The sequence below is a fragment of the Scomber japonicus genome, chromosome 18, assembly GCF_027409825.1.
Source record: "Scomber japonicus isolate fScoJap1 chromosome 18, fScoJap1.pri, whole genome shotgun sequence".
NCBI classification, from domain to species: Eukaryota; Metazoa; Chordata; class Actinopteri; order Scombriformes; family Scombridae; genus Scomber; species Scomber japonicus.
The window spans coordinates 31,111,728-31,119,237 of record NC_070595.1 but is presented as its reverse complement, the minus strand read 5'-3'; the positions used below and the strand labels follow the sequence as shown (position 1 = coordinate 31,119,237).

Below are 7,510 nucleotides of genomic sequence, written 5' to 3'. Positions count from 1 at the left end.
AAACGTTTATACGTTAAACCTGTTACCCTGTTTATACCCCGTTACCCCATTGTTCGGGGTATTTCTTGGTGTAAAAGCAGAGCAGCAGGTAAACACCTGAGATCAGGTGTGTTTTAGGTTTCTGACACGCTGGAATGCTGCCTGCACCCCTTCTGCTCCTCTGTTTGCTCCCAACCACACCCTCCCTGCAGGCTGGAATGTAACACACACACACACACACACACACACACACACACACACACACACACACACACACACACACACACACAGAGACACACAGAGTAACACACAGAGACACACACAGACTAACACACACACAGAGTAACACACACACACACACAGTAACACACAGAGACACACACACACATGTTACTGTGGTTGGTGTCTGTGTGTGTGTGTCTCTGTGTGTTAGTCTGTGTGTGTGTGTGTGTGTGTGTGTGTCTCTGTGTGTTAGTCTGTGTGTGTGTGTGTGTGTGTGAGTGTCTGTGTTACTGCGTGTGTGTGTGTGTATGTGTGTGTGTGTGTGTGTGTGTGTGTGTGTGTGTGTGTGAGCTGTCAATCATCAAACCGAGCTGAGTGTTTGTGGCGGGGTCGAGCCCCATCGGCCAATCAGAGGACACCAAGCAATCATATGACACCATAAACCCAGCAGCCAATCAGGGAGTGGTGCGACCTTTATCCTGTGGGGTGTGGTCACACTCTCTCTCACACACACACACACACACACACACACACACACACAGAGACAGAAATAACTGAGTTTAAATCATAAACGTCGGCTGACTCCGCCTCCTGAAGGCCGCAGAGAAAACAACAACAAACCAGGAGAAGAAGAAGAAGAGTTCCCAGCTAGCTTCCTGATGCTAACTGTGGAGCCCCAGCTAGCTTCCTGATGCTAACTGTGGAGTCCCAGCTAGCTTCCTGATGCTAACTGTGGAGCTAACAGCTTCTACAGCAGCTGCTCTCTCCTCTACATTTCCTTTTCCTCTCATTCATGTGACACAGCAGCTTCCATCCAGACGTTCATGGCTCAGTCACAAAGAGCCGACATGAGGCCGGATTCTCTCTCAAACATCACACTCATAAAAGTAGCTTCATTTATTCACCTGGACACTTTTTAATAGTCAGTATAATTACAGCAGGATCAGAGATAATAAGAGTTGGTGATGATGAATTAATGAATCAGTTAAACTAGATATAAAAGCAGCATCAGGTTTAAATTCAGACTGAACTCCGCAGCAAGACATCATGGAGGTTACGCCCAGTTCAATATAATCAATATATTAAAAAAAGATCAATAAGAGAGTCAAGGAAGGAAGGGAGGAAGGAGGAAGGAAAGGAAGGAGGAAGGGAGGGAGAAAAGGGAAAGAAAGAAGGACAGAGGAAAGAAGGTAGGGAAGGAAGGAAGGAAGGAAGGACAGAAGCAAGGAAGGAAGGAGGGAAGGAAGGAAGGAAAGAAAGAAGGACAGAGGAAAGAAGGTAGGGAAGGAAGGAAGGAAGGAAGGAAGGGAGGGAGGACGACACGAAGGTTATAGATAAATTCAGGCTGAACTCCGCAGCAAGACATCATGGAGGTTACGCCCAGTTCAATATAATCAATATATTAAAAAAAGATCAATAAGAGAAAACTGATCGATGTGTAATTAAAGTTTTATTGTTTTAATAATTGTTTTATAAATGGATGAATACAGAAAAAGACCGTAAACATCTTAAAAAACTAGTTTTAAACGTCATCTTTTATTAGTCTGTCTGAACAAGAGGAACGAGGGTCAGTGATGATAAGTGTTGGTGAGATGATGAATTGGTTTCATATCATTTAAATGACATTTGCACCATTCTTTACCAAAAGTCAGACTGAATGCTGCCGAAAATGTCAAATGGTGTAACCACAAAAGAATGATAGATATTACATATGTGAGATTTTCTACGTTTACATTATGAAACATTTTGTCCGTACTGAAGCAGCTCTCTGAAACAACCCCAGCCAGCAGGCCCATGTGGGACCGTAAGGGTGTCCCACCTGGGTTTGGGCTTCAAGTGGGTTCTGACTGGGTTTCAGGTGGAGCCCAACTGGGTGAGACCCTCTAGGCCCCATATGGGGTCTAAGTGGGCTTCACATGTGGGCCCATGTTACTGAAGCAACATGGGACACACGGGTCGCCCTGTTCATGTCCACTCAGTAGCCCACATGGGCCGGCTGGCTGGTTCAGGTCCAGGTCCGTTAGGAGGTTCTGGACCTTCAACAAGGAACACGTAAAAATACCTTACAGCTTTTTCAAGGAGGACTTCATCCTCTTTGCAGCCTCATGAAGGACCCCAGGAACCTCTTCAAGGACCTATACAACCTGCTCAAAGACCTCAGAAACCTCTTCAAGGACCTCAGGAACCTCTTCAAGGACCTATACAACCTGCTCAAGGACCTCAGGAACCTGCTCAAGGACCCCAGGAACCTCTTCAAGGACCTATACAACCTGCTCAAGGACCTCTACAACTCCATCCATGACATTTACAGTCTCCTCTAAATCCTCTCCTTCTCTGCAGACTCCTAACGATCCCTACCTTGAGGACCTTGAGGACCTTGAGGACCTTCAGGATGCTCAAGGGCCGTACAGTCTTCTCTAGAACATCTCAAGGACCACTGATATCTAATAAATACCTCTGGAAATCCCTCAAGGACCCCTGATTGTAAGTCTTAGTGGAGCCCTGATCGGTTTCATCTCCATAGCAACAGCAGCAGAAGATCATGGACTTCCTGTTCAGTTCGTCTCTGTGAGAAACATCAGACTTTAAATGTGTGTGTGAGATGTTTCACAACTTGATAAGAATAAATATGTTAAATGTCTTACATCCATGTTGTGTGTGTGAATATGAGTGGTATGTGTTTGACATCGTACCTGGACCTGTTCGTGCAGCGTCACAGCGAGCGGGAGGAAGTTCATCTAAAGCTCCAAACGTAGATCCTCCACTAGAGGATCAGGACACTTCTTCCCTCTCTTATTTTATAAATATTAAACAGGAAGTTTCTCCTCCTGTCCTCCAGTCACAGAGTCCTCATTCTCTAACTGTGTGTGTTTATATTTCCATATGTGAAAAAAGTTCAATAAGAATATTTCAAAATAAATGTAAATGTTTTATATTGGTGAGAAACATGAACTGATATCACAGATATATGATGTTATTATAATACTTTATGTATATTGGATGTTTTTTCTTGATTAAATGTATTTGGTTGTTGTTGCATTTTATTATTTATAGGAAATTATAAAATACAGTTTATAGTTAAACTGTAAAATATCACAGCTTCCTCCGTCACGTGTTTGATAACCACATATACCCCTAACCCCCTAACCCCCTAACCCCCTAACCCTGCATCACATGATCAGCCAGCATGAACATGACGAACCACAGAGAGAGTTTAACCCTCCTCTCGTCTTCCCGGGTCAAATTGACCCCATCTCTTTCTTTTGACTGTTCCTTCTTTCCTTCCTTCCTTCCTTCCTTCCACCTCCTCTCTTTCTTTCCTCCCTCCTACCTTCCCCCCTTCCTTCTTCTTCCCTTCCTTCTCTCCTTCCTCCATCCCCTTTTCTTCCCTTCTTCCTTCCTCCCTTCCTCCTCCTCCTCTTTCTTTCCTCCCTCCTACCTTCCCCCTTCCTTCTTTCCTCTGTCCTTCTTTCCTTCCTCCCCCCTACCTCCCCCCTTCCTTCTTTCCTCTGTCCTTCTTTCCTTCCTTCCTTCCTTCCTCTTTTCCTTTCTACCTCCCTCCCTCCTTCCTTCTTTCCTCCCTTCCTCCTACTATCCTCCCTTCCTTCCTCCCTTCCTTCTTCCTCCCTCCTTTCCTCCGTCCTTCCTCCCTTCCTTCTTTCCTTCTTCCTCCCTCCTTTCCTTGACTTGAGGACAACAGAGAGAGTTTAAATCAAATGTTTATAAAAGTCGAACTAATTCAGAAGGAAAATCATCTCATCATTCAAACGCAGTAAAATAATAATATATTAAATATTTGTCTCAAAGAAAGCAAAAAGAAAATGAATTCTGCTCATTTCTAAATACTTTTTCTTCTTTTTGAAAACAACACAAACTTAAAGTCACATTACAAACTTTATAAAATGAACCTCTGTTTCTGCTTTTACTGCAACATGTAATCATTAACTGAGAATAAACCAGCAGCAGGTGAGACTCGTCTGCTCCACCTGGACACTAAAACACGTCCGTCCAGCCTTCACACGAGAAACCTGACAGGACTCATCAATCAGGAAGCAACACACACACACACACACACACACACACACACACACACACACACACACACACACACACACACTCAGCGACTGGTTTTCATTTCTGGTTTAAAACTAAATAAAAATAAAAGTTCACAGTCGCTGCTCAACTCTCTCAGTTTCAACATCGACGGAAACATTTCTAAAGTTTTTGTCCAGAGAAGTTAAACCAACGAAACACACCCGGCTACACATTCCTGCCAGCAACACACACACACACACACACACACACACACACACACACACACACACACACACACACACACAGACACACACACACCCTAATCTTAACCAAAGAATGAGTCCTAACCCTTAAATCCAACTGTAACATCAGTGTGGGAACAGATTGAAGGTCCCCATAAAGCAGGAAACCAAGCACCCCCCCCCCACACCCACATCCACCACCCCCCCCCCCTCAAGTCTTTGCACTAAAAATATGTTTCCACATTTGAAATCCAAACCAGCGACGCACACACCCAACACACACACACACACACTAGAAAACATTCAGATGAACTAAAGAAGAAAAAGAAAAACACAAAGTAAGAAGAAGAAAGAAAAGTGTGTGAAAGTTCAAACTAACTGAACTAACACGACCGAATCATCAATACACTGATTGATTGATTGATCTCTGATAGTTTGATGTTTTACAGATGAAGGTTTTTACCTGCAGTTAAAGTCAGATCCAGTCATCCTGCTCTTTGTGTTTTTTTCTCTTGTATTTCTGAAGGGGCGAGTCCAAATCACAGGAACAGGTTCCTCTCTCTCTCTCTCTCTCTCTCTCTCTCTCTCTCTCTCTCTCTCTCTCTCTATGGGCCCGCCCCTCCCTGACCTGCCAGTCTCAGCTTGCACCCCCCCCCCCCCACCCTCTCTAGGCCCGCCCCTCCCTGACCTGCCAGTCTCAGCTTGCCCCCCCCCCCTCCCTCCCCCGCCAAAGCTCCTGCCTTCATTCACTTCCTGTTTGGCAGCAGTCAGTCCTCCCTGCAGCTGTCTGGCGCCCTCTGGCTGCACTCAGCTGTTACTGCAACATTCAACACAAACATTCACTAATGTGTTTTCAGTTTTTGGACTTTTTCTCTAATCTTTGATTGTTGCTGAAATATTGGATCATTTGAACATTTACTGAAATGAAAGCATGTGAGAAGTTTAGAGGAAGAATCAGTATTTGGTGGAGCTGTTAACAAGTACCTCTAACTGTACTACAGTAAAGTACTAGTACCTCTAACTGTACTACAGTAAAGTACTAGTACCTCTAACAGTACTACAGTAAAGTACTAGTACCTCTAACTGTACTACAGTAAAGTACTAGTACCTCTAACAGTACTACAGTAAAGTACTAGTACCTCTAACTGTACTACAGTAAAGTACTAGTACCTCTAACAGTACTACAGTAAAGTACTAGTACCTCTAACTGTACTACAGTATAGTACTAGTAGCTCTAACAGTACTACAGTAAAGTACTAGTACCTCTAACTGTACTACAGTAAAGTACTAGTACCTCTAACTGTACTACAGTAAAGTACTAGTACCTCTAACTGTACTACAGTAAAGTACTAGTACCTCTAACTGTACTACAGTAAAGTACTAGTACCTCTAACAGTACTACAGTAAAGTACTAGTACCTCTAACTGTACTACAGTATAGTACTAGTAGCTCTAACAGTACTACAGTAAAGTACTAGTACCTCTAACTGTACTACAGTAAAGTACTAGTACCTCTAACTGTACTACAGTAAAGTACTAGTACCTCTAACAGTACTACAGTATAGTACTAGTACCTCTAACTGTACTACAGTAAAGTACTAGTACCTCTAACAGTACTACAGTATAGTACTAGTACCTCTAACAGTACTACAGTATAGTACTAGTACCTCTAACTGTACTACAGTAAAGTACTAGTACCTCTAACTGTACTAGGCAAGGCAGTTTTATTTATATATGTGCTTTACATAAAACAGAAAAACATGCAATTTGAGAAACTTAAAACATACAATTAACCCCCCCCCACCCCCCCATAATAAAAACAAAGTACAGAAAAATAGAAAGACATAAATAAAATGATTGCAGCATAAAATAATAAATTAGCTTTAAAATCATTAAAAGGACAAAGAGTGCAAATGAAAGATTAAAATGTAAAGTGCTTTAAAAGAGCTCAATCATAAGCTCAGGAGAAGAGAAATGTTTTTAACCTGGATTTAAAAGTGTTCACTGTTGGGGCTGATTTCAGTTCTGCTGGTAGTTTGTTCCAGTTGTGTGCAGCATAACAGCTAAAAGCTGCTTCACCATGTTTAGTTTGAACTCTGGGCTCAACTATCTGACCTGAGTCAGTAGATCTCAGAGCTCTGGGTTCAACTATCTGACCTGAGTCAGTAGATCTCAGAGCTCTACTGGGTTTATATTCTACTAACATGTCATTCATGTATTCTGGACCTAAACCATTCAGTGATTTGTAGACCAGTAGCAGAACTTTAAAATCTATTCTATAGCTGACTGGGAGTCAGTGTAAAGACTTTAGAACTGACTGGGAGCCAGTGTAAAGACTTTAGAACTGACTGGGAGCCAGTGTAAAGACTTTAGAGCTGACTGGGAGCCAGTGTAAAGACTTTAGAACTGACTGGGAGTCAGTGTAAAGACTTTAGAACTGACTGGGAGCCAGTGTAAAGACGTTAGAACTGACTGGGAGCCAGTGTAAAGACTTTAGAACTGACTGGGAGCCAGTGTAAAGACTTTAGAACTGACTGGGAGCCAGTGTAAAGACTTTAGAACTGACTGGGAGCCAGTGTAAAGACTTTAGAACTGACTGGGAGCCAGTGTAAAGATTTTAGAACTGACTGGGAGCCAGTGTAAAGACTTAAGAACTGGAGTAATGTGCTCTGATCTCTTTGTTCTGGTTAAAACTGGAGCTGCAGCGTTCTGAATGAGCTGCAGCTGTTTAATGCTTTTTTGTGGGAGTCCAGTCAGAAGACCGTTACAGTAGTCGAGTCTACTTGAGATGAAAGCATGACTCAACTTCTCTTGGTCTGTTTGGGACATAAAACCCTTCACTCTGGATATGTTCTTAAGCTGATAGAAGCTGTTTTGGTGATTGATTTGATGTGACTGCTGAAGGTCAGATCTGAGTCTATCAGCACGCCAAGGTTTCGGACTTGGTCCCTAGTGTTTAGAGAGAGTGACTCGAGATGTTTACTGACAGCAATCCTCTTCTCTTTATTGCCAAAAACAATGACCTCAGTTTTG

The 7,510-nt window shown here is 42.9% G+C and overlaps 1 protein-coding gene across 1 annotated transcript in view; it reads right to left on the bottom strand.

Moving 5' to 3' along the window:
• arhgap27l (Rho GTPase activating protein 27, like) overlaps positions 1–4,986 on the bottom strand; it is a 37,462-nt gene extending 32,476 nt beyond the window's left edge. Inside the window, 1 exon segment of the mRNA XM_053338123.1 lies at positions 4,942–4,986. The gene's annotated coding sequence lies outside the window, so the exon portion shown is untranslated.
• Between the last annotated feature and the right edge of the window lie 2,524 nt (positions 4,987–7,510).